This window comes from Ursus maritimus, unplaced genomic scaffold (assembly GCF_017311325.1).
Source record: "Ursus maritimus isolate PB19 unplaced genomic scaffold, ASM1731132v1 scaffold_24, whole genome shotgun sequence".
NCBI lineage: Eukaryota > Metazoa > Chordata > Mammalia > Carnivora > Ursidae > Ursus > Ursus maritimus.
The window spans coordinates 16,132,292-16,147,764 of NW_024424897.1; positions in this window are offsets into that span (position 1 = coordinate 16,132,292).

Genomic DNA, 15,473 nt, shown 5'->3' on the forward strand with positions numbered 1-15,473 from the left:
AATGTACAACTTATTTCTATTAGTGAACATGCATATAAGGTTAGCTCAGCACATCACCTATAATGAGATCAAGAACAACTTAGATAAAAATGTTCTGATGCTGGGGGCGCTTGGCTGGCTCAGTCAGTAGACTACGTGACTCTTGATCTCAGTGTCATCAGTTTGAGACCCACACTGGGTATTGAGCTTAGTTAAACATTATTTTGAGGTTGAAGCATTACTGGGTGTTGGGTTGTATTATGTGTTTAGAGGTATTATTTGCAATAGTAAGTAATACTCACCTGTTAAAAGAGGGACCAAAAGAATACCAATGGTAAGATCATCCCCATGGGGAATACAGAGAGAATACTGTGCATGTCTGTCCCCAAAACAAAGTCAAGGCATCAGCTGAGAGGGATAGTTCAAGTTTCAGATCATCAATGTTCTGTGCTTGCAATACACAGAAAGTGTATTAAAGATTAAAAGATTATACAAGTGGATTCATTTGTTCTCACAGGGAAGAGTGTCACGAACAACACATTCACCACAAAATTCTGCAAGGAATGTTGCTGACTGTCATTATTCCAAGGATCTGGGCTGGCAGACCAGCCACCTGCAGGAGTTTTCTCATCAAATAGGAAGCAACAAACCTGTAAACTTTCTTCTTTCCCTTCCTTCTTCCCCTTCCTATCTTTTTCTGAGGACTGATAGGAAGAGGAAGTAAAAAAGTATCGTGGCCACAATACCATACTTCTTTTCCACATTTGTTGTTACTGCTGTTGTTGCTAACTGTTCTTTGGGTAAGAACGTTTTATAGAAAATAACTTGATTCGTGCAATGAAATGATATTAAAGAGCACTCCAAAATTCTTTCTGTTGTTGTTGTTGGGCAAATCCCCAGAAAAACTGCCTATGATGCTCTCTATATTATTTGTTGTATAAATTAGATTTCACATCCGTTCAAGAGAGAATGGATTCCTTGCAATGCTATAACATGGGTGATTATATAAAAGTACTGTGTGGTGAATGTAATGAAATACAAAATCTAAACATAGTAATGTGGACATGCTTCAAAACCTGCTGGTAAAGATGTCTGTGTTGATATTTGTGTTGATATTTAGCAGACCTTCCTGCTAATCATGGTTCTTAAATACCTTTTATAGACTTCACACCATCCAACAATCTGTTCTGATACACCTTTCCAGTAGCTATTAGAAAATAGAAAAAGCACAGTTTATATCTGAAGGAAAAGGACATGGACAGACACAGAGTTATTGGCAACTGGGTAATTTCAGTAGGAAAGGTTTTTTCCCTGAGAAATCTCTTCCATCTTTCCATCAAATAAAAATTATTTTGGGAAAAAGAACATGGTCTTGGTGACAAAAATGTAGATAGTGTTCAGCGACCAAGAAGAATGATGGCAACTCTACTGTGTAGAAATAAAACATCACTACTTCTCTGTGTCCCTGTTCCTTTTTCCCCCCTAGTCTCTCACTCCCCTCAGTTTCCTTCCTTTCCCTTCCCATCCTTTAGGCCTCTCAGGAGTGGGAGCTGGTAGCATTATAACAATCTGCATCAGCTTTGATGGCAAAATTCTCAGTGCAAGAGTTTGGTGACTCCTAGATTGAATCTGTATGTCAGTGAACTCACCTTTTTTAAAAATCCTTTTTAAGAGACAACATTCTAGAACTGTCTACAATGACCCCAGAAAGGCTACCCTGGCACTTAGATGGCTCACCGTCAATTGGCACAGTGTGTTTCAGCTTCACAAATTCTTTCTCAGGGAGCTCGATCCCCATGCTTCCCAGAACTTTTAGCAGATCGTTGGCATCAATCTTTTTTCCTTTCAAAAGACAGGAACATCAGAGCTTGATGATTGGGAATCTAATGATTCCAAATAATGATGAAATGACCACCTTCATCTTGGCGGTAGTGAATGGGTAAGATGAGACACACCCAACTACTCAGAATTACAGGGAAACCACAAACAGAACACAGGTCCTTAAAGTCATCAAAGGAATACTTCTTGGGTGCCTGGGTGGCTCAGTTGGTAAAGCATCTGCCTTTGGCTCAGGTCATGATCCCAGGGATCTGGAATCAATCCCTTCATCTGAGCTCTGCTCAGTGGGGAGTCTGCTTCTCCCTTTCCCCCTGCCCCCGCCACCCCACTCATGGTTTGTCTTTCTCTCTTTCTCAAATAAATAAATAAAATCTTAAAAATAAAAAAAAAAAAGGAATACTCTCAGCAATGGATTGTGTGCATCTAATGAAGCAGAGGGTAAGTTTGGCCTACAAATTAGGATAATGGAAATAATGTAAATTTGTGATTCCAGCAGGGGAATTTAGAATTGTGGGGAGAGTGTAAATTATGTGATTTTTCTCTTTATATATGTCTGTCAAAGTATGAGGTTATTTGAATATTGGTGAGGTAAATGATATTACTGCCTTACGGAAAACATCTGCCAAATTTCTTAACAAAGTACAGAATTTTAATTGTATTTCAAAATTTTAAGTTGTGCAAATAAGTACAGTGTAGGACTCTGAAAGTAAGTATTTGATGAAACATAATATAAAGACAAAATATAACAGTTTGGGTAAGTTGAAAAGATATTTTTTTTTTAAAGATTTTATTTATTTATTTGACAGAGAGAGACAGCCAGCGAGAGAGGGAACACAAGCAGGGGGAGTGGGAGAGGAAGAAGCAGGCTCCTAGCAGAGGAGCCTGACGTGGGGCTCGATCCCAGAACGCCGGGATCACGCCCTGAGCCGAAGGCAGATGCTTAACGACTGCGCCACCCAGGTGCCCCTGAAAAGATATTTTTAAGATGATATATTTTTTTTATGTTTTTATTTTAGTTCCGGTCAGTTAGTTAGTGTAATATTAGACTCTGATGTACAATATAGTGATTCAACAGTTCCATACAACACCTGGTGCTCATCACAATAGTGAGCTCCTTAGGTTCCCATCACCTATTTCATCCATCCCCCTGCCCACCTCCCTTCGGATAACCATCAGTATGTTCTCTATAGTTAAGAGTCTGTTTCTGGTTTGCCTCTATGTTTCTTTTCTTTTTTTTTTCTCCCATTCTCTTAATAAAACAGTACAATTTTACAGTAACTTGCCACTCACCAGAAAAAGCTTTCGATGCATCTATTAACTTTTTCATTTTCACCTTACCATTATCTGTTAGGAAACACATGTAAATCAAACAGATATAACACTGACACTCATTAGCAATATGAAACTTTAACAATAAAACAATGTAAGTATATTCTAATATTTTATCATATATTCATTCCTACCATGGGCCAGAAATTCTAAAATATTACTAAAATCATTCAGCTGTAGGAAATTAAACCTCTGGCAGTTAAGGATGAGATACAAAATTAAATCACCATTTTCCATAGAGTCGCTTCATGGCTCCTATGTATTTGAAAACCCTCTACTGTTTATATCAAGCACAAAGAATAGGATTTACAATTTGTTTGTGCTACATATTAATGTTTGTATTTGGCTGTTATAATTGATCTCCTTATGTAATAAGCTAATACTTAGTAGTTCTTGACTTTTCTTTGACAGAGTTTCTTTCTTTTTTTTTTTTTTTAAGATTTTATTTATTTATTTGACAGAGATAGAGACAGCCAGTGAGAGAGGGAACACAAGCAGGGGGAGTGGGAGAGGAAGAAGCAGGCTCATAGCGGAGGAGCCTGATGTGGGGCTCGATCCCATAAGGCCGGGATCACGCCCTGAGCCAAAGGCAAACGCTTAACGACTGAGCCACCCAGGCGCCCCTTTGACAGAGTTTCTTATTCCTTTATTCTGTGAAAATAAATTAAAGATCACTTCAGTGATCAGCTTAAGATAATTTTAAAAGTAGAGATTCTGTGTATTTTTAAATCAATATTTAAAGACATTAACATGAAAGCATATTACAAAGATAGAATTAACTCAGAAATTTGGAATACTATAGGATCTCAGATTTTTCTTTATTAGACAAAAAACAACTAAGATATTGCATTTGCATAAAATATTGTTTTTTGTCTAATTGTAGATGACAAATATTTAAATAGAAGATTCATGTTGTTCTTTATTTTCTTCTGGCTCTAAAAGTATAGAGCAGGCCATTTTTCATTTTTAAACAATTTACTGAGATACAATTTACATACCAAACAATTCACTCATTTAAAGTACAAAGATGAACATTTTTAGGATATGCACTGAATTCTGCAACTATCACCACATCTAATTTTAGAACATTGTCATCATCACAAAAAGAAACTTCATTAGAAAAAAAGGAAACCTCATACCGTTAGTTTGCAGTTCCTGCCCATTGCCCCAACCTTAATACTAGGCAATCACTAAAATCTGTGTCAGGGAAAATGTCAGGAATGACTACTAAGTGTCAATACATTACATGAGGAGATAATTTCTGAAATCCAAACGGAAACCTTAATATGTAGTAATACAGATCTACTTATTCTGGACATTTCATATAAATGGAATCACACAATACGTCGTCTTTTGTGATTGGCTTTTTTCTAGCTTCATATTTTCATTGATCCACTGCACTTCAGTCCTAATTCAGCTTTAATTATATTTCAGAGTTTGTTTCTAATTCATCAAGGAAGATGCCTGAGAATCTATGGCCTTTAGATCATGGAATTTGAAATAGGGAGTGGAATATGATATGGCTCCAAAAAAAGGCAAAATTCTATATATTAAAGCCTGAATGTCTGACGACCCCTAACTCTGAGAATGTGACGAGTGCTATCATATGGCTATGGAATGTGTTTCTCAAGTTAATAATATCCCATATTTTCTCTTTTATTTTCCTATTTTTTCTGCATTAATCTCCTTCCCAACTGTTTTTCATGCTATTTTGTCCCTAATTGCTTGTTTTTCTATCGCTTTTTATATTCCTAATAATAGGACTTATCTGTGTTTTCAGTATTTCTTTGGATCCAAAATTTAAAAGGTTGATGATACTTGTTAATAAAACAACAAGAAAGAATATTGCTTTATTTTCTTTCTCAGCTCCTTTCTAAGTTTTTAATAAATATCTTCTTACTGGGCTCACACCTCAAGTTATAATTAGCAGTGCGAAAATTTAATATGCTTACTCACCATCAACAGGTAGGTTCTTTATCAAATCAACACTTTCCATTCCTGTGAGTTTCATTCCCATGTTTTGCAAAGCAGTGTCTAGTTTAGCGACATCAACAACCCCTCCTTGGGAGAAAGAAAAAAATAGAAGCAAAATTGAATAACCTTAGAATGTGACAGAAGCTACGAATTGCTCTGTGTTACAGATATTGGCTACACCTTAAAGAATAAGGTTGAATGTCTATTCAGTTGTATAAAAACTGTCAGTAATAATGGTGAAATTAGAACTTCCTCCACTGAGGTTTTTTTTGGGAATCAATTTATATAACTAGCTTTTAAAGCTTGTGGTGTAACTTCAAGACTATTTACAGAAATAGAGAAAATAAAATTCATATGCTGCCAGCAGGAAAGTATTATTTTTGTTTCCTAAACAGAAGTTCACATTGCAGGGGCGGGGGGGCACCTAGGTGGCTCAGTGGGTTAAGCGTCTGCCTTTGGCTCAGGTCATGATCCCAGGGTCCTAGGATGGAGACCCGCATCGGGCTCCCTGCTCTACAGGGAGCCTCCTTCTCCCTCTGACTCTGCTATTCTCTCTCTGTCTCTCATGAATAAATATAATCTTAAAAAAGTTCACATGGTTCTTTCCTCTGAATACATTTTCCAAAAAATGTCTAATAATTCTTCTCATTTTTTGTTAGATTATGAAATATTACAGGGATACAGACTTTTATGATGACATCACTGACACCTATGTATCTCACCCAGCTTCATTAATAAACAGAATAGATACGACAAAACTGTCTTCTAGGTCCCTCCTCATCCCCCTTCTTTCCCCACCTTTCCCAGGGTGACTTACTGACTTATAGTGTTTATAATTCTCATGCATGTTTTAACGGCATATATTAAATGGTTTTGCAGAACTTTAAAGTTTATATAAATCATATCGCAATGTGAGTTTCCTTTTGCCACATGCATTTTCATCGAATTCCTGTTTTTTATATTTGTTCGTGTTGAAACATGGAACGCTTTCATTCATTTTATTCATTCATTCATTCATTCATTCATTCATTTATATTTTTGAAGAGAGCATGTGAGCAGGGGTAGGGGAGGGGCAGAGGGAGAGGAGAGAGAGAATCTTTTTTTTTTTTTAAAGATTTTATTTATTTATTTAACAGAGACAGAGACAGCCAGCGAAAGAGGGAACACAAGCAGAGGGAGTGGGAGAGGAAGAAGCAGGCTCATAGCGGAGGAGCCTGATGTGGGGCTCGATCCCATAACGCCAAGATCACGCCCTGAGCTGAAGGCAGGTGCCCAACGACTGCGCCACCCAGGCACCCCGAGAGAGAGAGAATCTTAAGCAGGTTCCATGCTCAGCATGGAGCCAGATGTGGGGCTTGATCTCATGACCCTGAGATCATGACCTGAGCTGAAACTAAGAGTTGGACGCTTAACCAACTGAGCCACCCAGGCGGCCCGTCATTCATTTTAAATACATTCATTTTAAATACATTCGTTTTTAATACATTTAAATACTTCATTTTATTTTTTAATAATATTTTTTATTATGTTAGTCACCATACAGTATATCCCTAGTTTTTGATGTAAAGTTCCATAATTCATTACTTGCATATAACACCCAGTGCACCACGCAATACGTGCCCTCCTTAATACCCATCACCAGCCTATCCCATTCCCCCACCCCCCTCCCCTCTGAAGCCCTGTTTATTTCCCAGAGTCCACAGTCTCTCATGGTTTGTTCCCCCTTCTGTTTACCCCTTTTCTTCTTCCCTTTCTTCTCCTACTGATCTTCCTACTTCTTTTGTTCCATAAATGAGTGAAACCATATGATAATTGTCTTTCTCTGGTTGACTTATTTCGCTTAGCATTATCTCCTCCAGTCCCGCCCATGTTGCAGCAAATGTTGAGAAATCGTTCTTTCTGATGGCTAAGTAATATTCCACTGTATATATGGACCACATCTTCTCAACCCAATCATCTGTTGAAGGGCATCTCGGCTTCTTCCACGATTTAGCTATTGTGGACAATGCTGCTATGAACATTGGGGTGCATATGGCCCTTCTCTTCACTACGTCTGTATCTTTGGGGTAAATACCCAGAAGTGCAATGGCTGGATCATAGGGTAGCTCAATTTTTAACTTTTTAAGGGACATCCACACTGTTTTCCAAAGTGGCTGTACCAACTTGCATTCCCACCAGCAATGTCGGAGGGATCCCCTTTCTCCACATTAAATACTTCATACATTTTAAATACTAAATACTATTAACATAATTACAATGTTATATCATCATATACTGATCTATTCTCCCATATATAACATTTAGGTTGTATCCAAATTTTTTGTCATTACAAAATATACTGCAACATACATTCTCGTGTACGTCTCTTTGTTGACAAGGGTAAGAATCTGAGTAATATATTCAGGAGTGGAATAGCTGAAGTGAAATACATACATTTTTAATTTCTTAAGATTTTATCCAGTTGCTTTTGAAAGTGCTACTATTAATATTAGCAGTGCACAAGAATTTCCATTGCTCCATATCATTGCCATTAACTTAGTGTGGCTTGACTGTTACAACTTTGGTGAACTTGAGATCTGTGAACTAGTATTTTACTGTTGTTTTAACTTAGACTTCCATGATTATGTGTGAAATGAAGTACTTTTTGTAAGTGATTGGCCCCACAGAGATCTCTTTTGTCAAATCCCATATTTGTTCACTTCAATACTAGTTCTTCGGCTTGTTCTTACAGATTTTGGCCTTTCTAATGAGTGTGTAGTGGTATCTCTTTGAGGTTTAATTTGTACTTCTCTAATGATATATGATGTAGAGTATCTTTTCATATGTTTAATTGCCATCTGTGTATCTTCTTTGGGGAGGTTGTTATTCAGCCATAAAAAAGAATGAAATCTTGCCATTTGCAATGACATGGATGGAGTTAGAGAGTATAATGCTATGTGAAATCTGTCAGTCAGAAAAAAATCTTTGGCCTTTTCTTAAATCAAGTGTATTCATCTATGTCCAATCTACTAATAAGCCCATCAAAGGCATTCTTCATTTCTGTCATAGTGTTTTTGTCGCTAGCATTTCTTTTTGCTTCTTTGTTAGGATTTTCACCTCTCTACTTACATTGTGCCTGCTGTTCTTGCCTGCTATCTGCTTCATCCATTAGGGAGCCCTTAGCATATTAATCATAATTGTTTCGAATGCCGACATCCCTGCCAAATTTAAATCTGGTTCTAATGCATGCTGTCTCTTCCCATCGTGTTTTTTGCCTTTTACAATGCTTGTGATTTTTTCTTGATAGCTTGGCATAACGTACTGGGTAAAAATAACTGCTATAAGCAGGCCTTTAGTGATCTGGTGGTAAGGTGTACGGGGAAGAGAAGCATACTATAATCCTATGATTAAGTCTCAATCTTTTCGTGAGCCTTTGCCTCTTGGGCTGTGAACATCATATGTGCTGTGGCTAGAATGTGCTGAAGTTGGGTGCTTCCCTTCCCCCAGGTCAGTTAGGCTCTGATAAAACCTCAGCAGGTTAGGCTATGGTTAAATAGTTTCTCCTTAGGGCAACCTTTTTATGAAGAACAGAATGCTCTGGTACATTTCAAAATGGTTACTTTTCCTCTCCCCCTGCCAGAAGCTTCTTGAGGAGATTCTTCTCCAATATTCACTGTGAGAACCTGGTTGAACTCCTAGTGGTAAAACCCACAAAAGGTGTGGGCACTTCCTCTATGACCCATCCTTTGAGTTTTTGACTCTTAGACTCGACCGCACTGAGCCTTTAGCATTTCATCAATTACAGTTTAGGTTTTCCTGCCCTGCCGCTGGTTCCCAGAGAGGTTTCTGCTCAGGAAGTTGTGGTTTGCATGTCTTTCCCTCCAATCGGGGTGCCACAGTTTCCCTGTGACCTCATTTCTCATGTGGATCCAAGAAGAGTTGTTGATTTTTAAATTTGTTCAGCTTTTTGCTTACTATTAGGACAGAGTGGCTTACCATCTCATCTAAGTTACCAAACTTACTGACATGTACTTATTCATACTATACCCTTATTACCCTGTTAAAGCCAGGTATCTTTTCCTGCTACTTTTATTATATACATATAGCAAAATATGAATAACATATGTTTACCATTTTAACCATTTTTCTGTGTACAGTTCAGTGGAACTAAGTATACTCACCTTGGTTTGTAACTTTCACCACTATCTATGCTCAGAAATTTTATCTTCCCAAATCAAAAGTCCCTACTCATTAAACAATACTCCCCATTCCCCCCTATACCCAGCCTCTGTCTCTATGAATTTAACTACTCTAGGTATCTTACATAAATGGAATCAGACAATATTTGTCTTTTTGTGATTGGCTTGTTTCACTAGCAAAATGTCTTCAAGGCCCACCCATGTTGTAGAATGTGGCAAAATCTCCATCCATTTTAAGGCTGGTGAACACATGGATTGATTTCATCTCTTGGCTATTTGAATAGTGCTGGATATACACAATAGTCTGAATGTTTGTGTCCTTCCAAAATTCATATGTTGAAAACCTACTGCCTAAAGTGATGGTATTAAGAAGTGGGTCTTTTGGGAGGTGATTAGGTCATGAGGGCAGAGCCCTTATAAATGAAATTAGTCTTTATAAAAGATGCCCCAGAGAGATCCCTTTGCCCCTTCCCCTTGTGAGGATACAATGAGAAGTCTGCAACTTGGAAGGGGTCCTGACCAGACCATGCTGGCACCTTGATCTTGGATTCCAGCCTCCAGAACTGTGAGAAATGAATTTCTGTTGTTTATAAGCCATCTAGTCTGGCAGTTTGTTAAAGCAGCCTGAATGAACTAAGACATATATCTAGAAGTGGAACTGCTGAATCATATAGAAATTTTATTTTTAAGCTTTTGAGGAGCCACCATACTAGTTTTCATAGTGGTTGCACCATTTCACATGCCTACCACCAGTGCACAAGTCTTCCAATTTCTCTACATTCTCACCAACACTTGTCATATTCTGTTCTTTTTTTTAAAGTAGCCATTTTATGGGGTGTGAGGTGGCATCTCATTGTAGTCCAATATAAGTCTAATTGTTACTCATTTGTAGATAGTCAGAATGTACCCTGGTTGCTCTTAGGGTTTTTTGTTTTGTTTTGTTTTGTAATTCTGTGATTTCCTTATGATATGATTAAGCAGAGACCCCTTAATTATCATCTTAGGATTCATTATGTGTCCTGTATTTTAGGATCCATGTCTTTCAACAATCACAAAAATTACCAACTATTAGGTCTTCAAATTAGCATTTTCCTTCTTTCTCTCTGTTAGCTCTTTGTACTACTACTGGATAAATTGGCAGATGGCTCACTCTGACCTTCATGTCTCCTATTCCTCCTACCTATTTGTAATCTTTGTGTCTCTATGCTGGAATCTTGGCAATTTTTTCAGAGTTCTATTCCAGTTATCTAATTAATTCTTTGGTTACATCTAATCTGCTAATGAAACCATATGTTTTTCAATTTTTTCAGGCTAGACTTTTCATTTTTTGAAATTTTATTTTGACTCCTTTCAATTCCACTTTTTCCTGTGGTAGTTACTATTTCTTCTAAAATTATTGCCATTTGTCTTTTATGAATTTAATCATTTAAAGCATACTTATTTTATAGTCTACCTAAAATATTTGTATCTTGGGAAGTCTTCCAGGTTCAGTCTTTTTATTGTATATATTGGTATTAATTGGGGATAGATTTTTTCATATCTTTTGTAATTTTATGTTTCAAGATCATTTTAAGAAAGGTTTTATAGGGAAAATCTCACTGACCATGATATGAGGGTATATTTCTTAAACACTAGAGTTACTACAATGCTGGTGCTTTTTGTCAATTTTTTGTGAGTTTCTGGGTCATGCAGGGAGTGCAAATATGAACAGGAACCAATGTGAGCATAGACCCATTGTCATGAATTTTCCAAGAACATATTTCTTCATGATCTTAGAGTCCATGACTACACAGATAAACTTCCTTTTATCTACTTGTACTGATCAGGCATTTTTCTAGTTTACCATTTCATTAAGGGTGAAGTCATTCAAAGTCCTACTTTTATGTGGGTTTTCACTTCCATCTTAAGGTTAAAGAATGGTACAGGAGGCCATCTGGTAAAATATACACAGAAAAGATCTTTGGAAAAAAACATCAATATTTTCATTCACACACATACATGCATACACGGTAGCAGGATTCTAAATTAAGTGCGCAAAAGTCTCTTCATCTCCTTTTCAGCTTCAGATTCATCTCCTTTTTCATTATACTTGTCACTCACCTTTAAGAGTTTTCACACCATCCATCAACCTATTTTGGTACACCTTTCCAACAGCTGTAAAGAAGACACAAACCAGACCACATCAATGAGAGGTTAAATTAGGCATTACCAAAGCCTTAATTTTAGAAGGCAGGCATCATAATTTACCCCAGAAAAGGCCCAATTTAATTTTAAATAACAAAAAACCAGTAACAAGTAGAGAAAATTCTGGCTCCTGGCTGGAGTTCTACTATGCTGAAATACACACATCTTAATTCTCTGTCTTCCTTTCATTTCTCCATTTCCCCTCCTAGTATTTTCTCATTCTTTTTACTTTCCCATATGTCCCTGTTCATTCTTGAGGATGCCTTCTGACTGGAATCAGAAGTTAGAATAGGCCCTTTCTTGACCGAATACCAGGTTAGTGACTGAAGGGGCCAATTACTATAAATAAAGTGGCACAGCAGGGATAACTTAAGATAGAATTGTATGATTCCTTCTAATCCTTTTTCTTTATCAAATGGAGATAATTCTGGAAGTTCTCAAAAGAATAAACACAACTCTAAGTTCCTTAAAGGCTACATTGTTATTTTAAATGCTCACCATCAACTGGCAGATACTTCTTTAGTTCCAAGCCCTCCTTATCTGTGAGCTCTATCCCAGTTTTTTCCAAAACACTTTCAATATCGCTGACATTAACTTCTCCTCCTTCAAAGAAAAAATGAAAGTACATGGAAAGTTTGAATATGACCTAAATATGAAATATGAATATCCAAATTATGAAAAAAAGCAATCATTTATCTATTTGGTAGATCATTCAACAGCTATGAACAAAGTAGCAAGAGATCATGGAAACAGAATTGTTCCCTTAGCCCAAAAAATTCAGTATCCATAATTATGGAGTAAAGTAATTTAAACAAGATATAAGTGGCTTGGGGGATTCCAAGTTATTTAAAATATCACCGATATTTATTTAAAATTCAGTGTCTCTGTTATTCCCTGAATTATGAGTGTTCTATCTGATTTTACTTCACTACTTAATATGTTAATCCAGTGTAATGTGCATTTGCTTTTGAGAACATTTAATTCTATTACAGAAGTTAAGTAAGTACATTAGTTCAAGTCTGTAGTGTATAAAACAGGGGCTAAATCTTTTAAGATGTGTGCAGTATGGATGAGTAGTTTTTAAGTAAAGGATATATAAGTTAGAAAGGAATGGAAGGACTGATGTCCTAATGTTCATGAGGCTTTAAATATACATGAAGAAACTGTTCACTATATATATATGCGTTAGACTAAATATATAACAAGCTCTAAATATTTATGATACTCTAAAATTGCTCAAGACACTAAAAGAAGCACTAAATATTCAAGATATGGTAAATATTCATGAAACCCATTATTCAAATAACTTTAATTTGGCAACTCATTGGTGACACCCATTTAGGTCTTATGTGTCTTCTGTTCGAGGAACACAAAACCTATGGCTCTTTCAACAGCCTTAATGGCAAGCTACAACTATTAGCTAGAGGTACTTGTCCCTGTGTCTTTCTGAACGAGCAAGTCTGTATCATCGGCTAAAGCACTTTCCATCTGTTGGCCCATCTGCTTGAACCTCAACCCTGGTTCTCGTCACCACATCAGTGGCAGAGAAAACTAATGCTACTGAACAGAGAGAGACACAAAACTTACTATGCACCTGTGTACCTTAGATTCAGGTAGTATGGTCCTTCCATTCACCATACCCTAAATTTGTTAATTTATTCTGTATTCCCCCTTACTAATTGTTGTGTGTTTAAAATGATTTAATAAACTGTGTGATTCAAACATTTTAACTGGGTCCTTGAGCCTTTCTGTTCTGTGAACTTTGGGCTAGCTTGCCGGGTAGTATACTTTGAGGCTATAATTGCAGCAAATGTCTCTTCATGATACTCAGATTATGCATATTGACATATTGTTTGGAATAAATCCCAGAGAATAAAGAATTTTCTATCAAGGCATTGCACTGAAGTATATAGTGTAAATAATCTAAGGTTAAAATTGCACATAATTTATCATGTAAATAAGGACTACTCAGAGTAAAAGAGGGTGTTAAAAGTAATTAGTTAAAATTATCCTACCTTGGTGGTAAGCCATAACTGTCTAGAGAAAACCAGAATGTAAGATCACTCTAAAATTAAACTCTAGGCTATGAGTCAGCAAACTTTTCTGTAAAACAAGCTAGTAAAACAATGGAAAATGTTTTAGGTCCTGTAGGACATATGATCCCTGTCACAACTACTCAGCTCCACCACTGTACTGTAAAAGCAGCCATAAATAATACATAAACTAATGGAGGTGGATGTGTCCCACTGAAACTGTTTACAAGACCAGAGCAGATTTGGCCCAAGGGTCAAAGTTTGCCAATCAATATTCTAAACAATAGAAATACTTCCCCAGTAAAATGGTACAATGATAGAGTAAAATAAAAAGGCAGTGACATGACAGTTGGAATAGAGCATCAAAATAGAACTTAATGTGGGGCGCCTGGGTAGTGCAGTGGTTAAGCATCTGCCTTCGGCTCAGGGCGTGATCCCAGTGTTCTGGGTTCGAGCCCCACATCAGGCTCCTCCACTAAGAGCCTGCTTCTTCCTCTCCCACTCCCCCTGCTTGTGTTCCCTCTCTTGCTGGCTGTCTTTCTCTGTCAAATAAATAAATAAAATATTTAAAAAAAAATAGAACTTAATGTAAGAATTAGGATCTTAGATTCACAGTAACTATTTACTAACCTGTAACATCGGTCACTGCATCCATCAATGTGCTGAGCTCAACCTTCCCATTAGCTATAAGGAAAGCCAAAATAAAGTAATAATGCCAAAGAGTCATATACAAAACAGACAAAAAATATGGTAAATTGGGAAATAAGAGATCAAAGTTCATTAGCTCCACTGCTTTATCTGATGCAACTATAAGGATATAAACCCTAGATATGAAGAATTAACTCCATATTAGTTAAGGGAGAGTCTTTGTCACTTGGACAAAACGGACTCTAGGATGTACCTCTTGAATTTGAAGTCTGCTCTCTATCTTATTGGCAGGGTGAAAGGTCTCAATGACTTATTTGGCTGTGTAGCAACTTCTCAGCTTTGGTTCAGCCACAGTTGTCAGATAAGTTTGGGGGGGGGGGACCACCTTTCTTATCTTCCTACATTTTCTAACTTTTCTTTCTTAAGTTCTTTGTCTATCACAACTATCTTGGGATTTCTCATCACATAAATTAGTGATCTGTTTCTTCTATTAACACTATACATACTTGTTTATAAAAATAGGTATGTAAATACCTCTTTACCCTAAAAGAAGAGTAGATACTTCAGACAGTCCCCAAACTGAAAGGATTTGTGGTAACATAATAACTAGTTACAAAAGGGACTCAGCAGTTCACTGAAAGCTAATGGGTTAATAAAAATTCTATATGATGAGTCAAATATACAGACTTATTTTCCTATGTCCTAAGGCTTCATGAAGTCTTTGTGTAGCAGTATTAATTATATTTTAAAAAGGTAATGAGTCATAAAAGGCAATCAACTGAAAATAATATTATGCCTTCTTGGGAATAAATTGGAATTAGGATGGTTCTGAGGGGAAATTTTAAGAGAAGGCCACGTTCGTACCTGTGTGTTAAGTATGAACAAGTATCCTCTTGTAAACTATTGAAATTGGCCAGAATGTTGCTCGTCATTTCAAAATGAGTATATTTTCTGTCAAGACTTCTTTGGGAAGCAGAAAACTGTATGAGTGATGACTAGGAAATAGTCTTTCTGCTTTGATACCATTTGTACTAATGATCTGGAGCCCTCTGGTTATGTACTGCTCAACTGAAATGTTAGAGGTCTAGCATATATTTGAGACTCCTCTTACAGATTTTCTGCCACTTTTCATTACTTGTATTTTTCACTGTTTTTCATTTATTCTGTTTAGTCTCTCTGATTATTCCATTACTCCATTCATTCTTCCATATTTATTGTCTCAAAAATATAAATTGAAATAAGTCAAGCAAAGAAAGACAATTATCATATGATTTCTCTCATCTATGGAACATAAGAACTAGGAAGATCG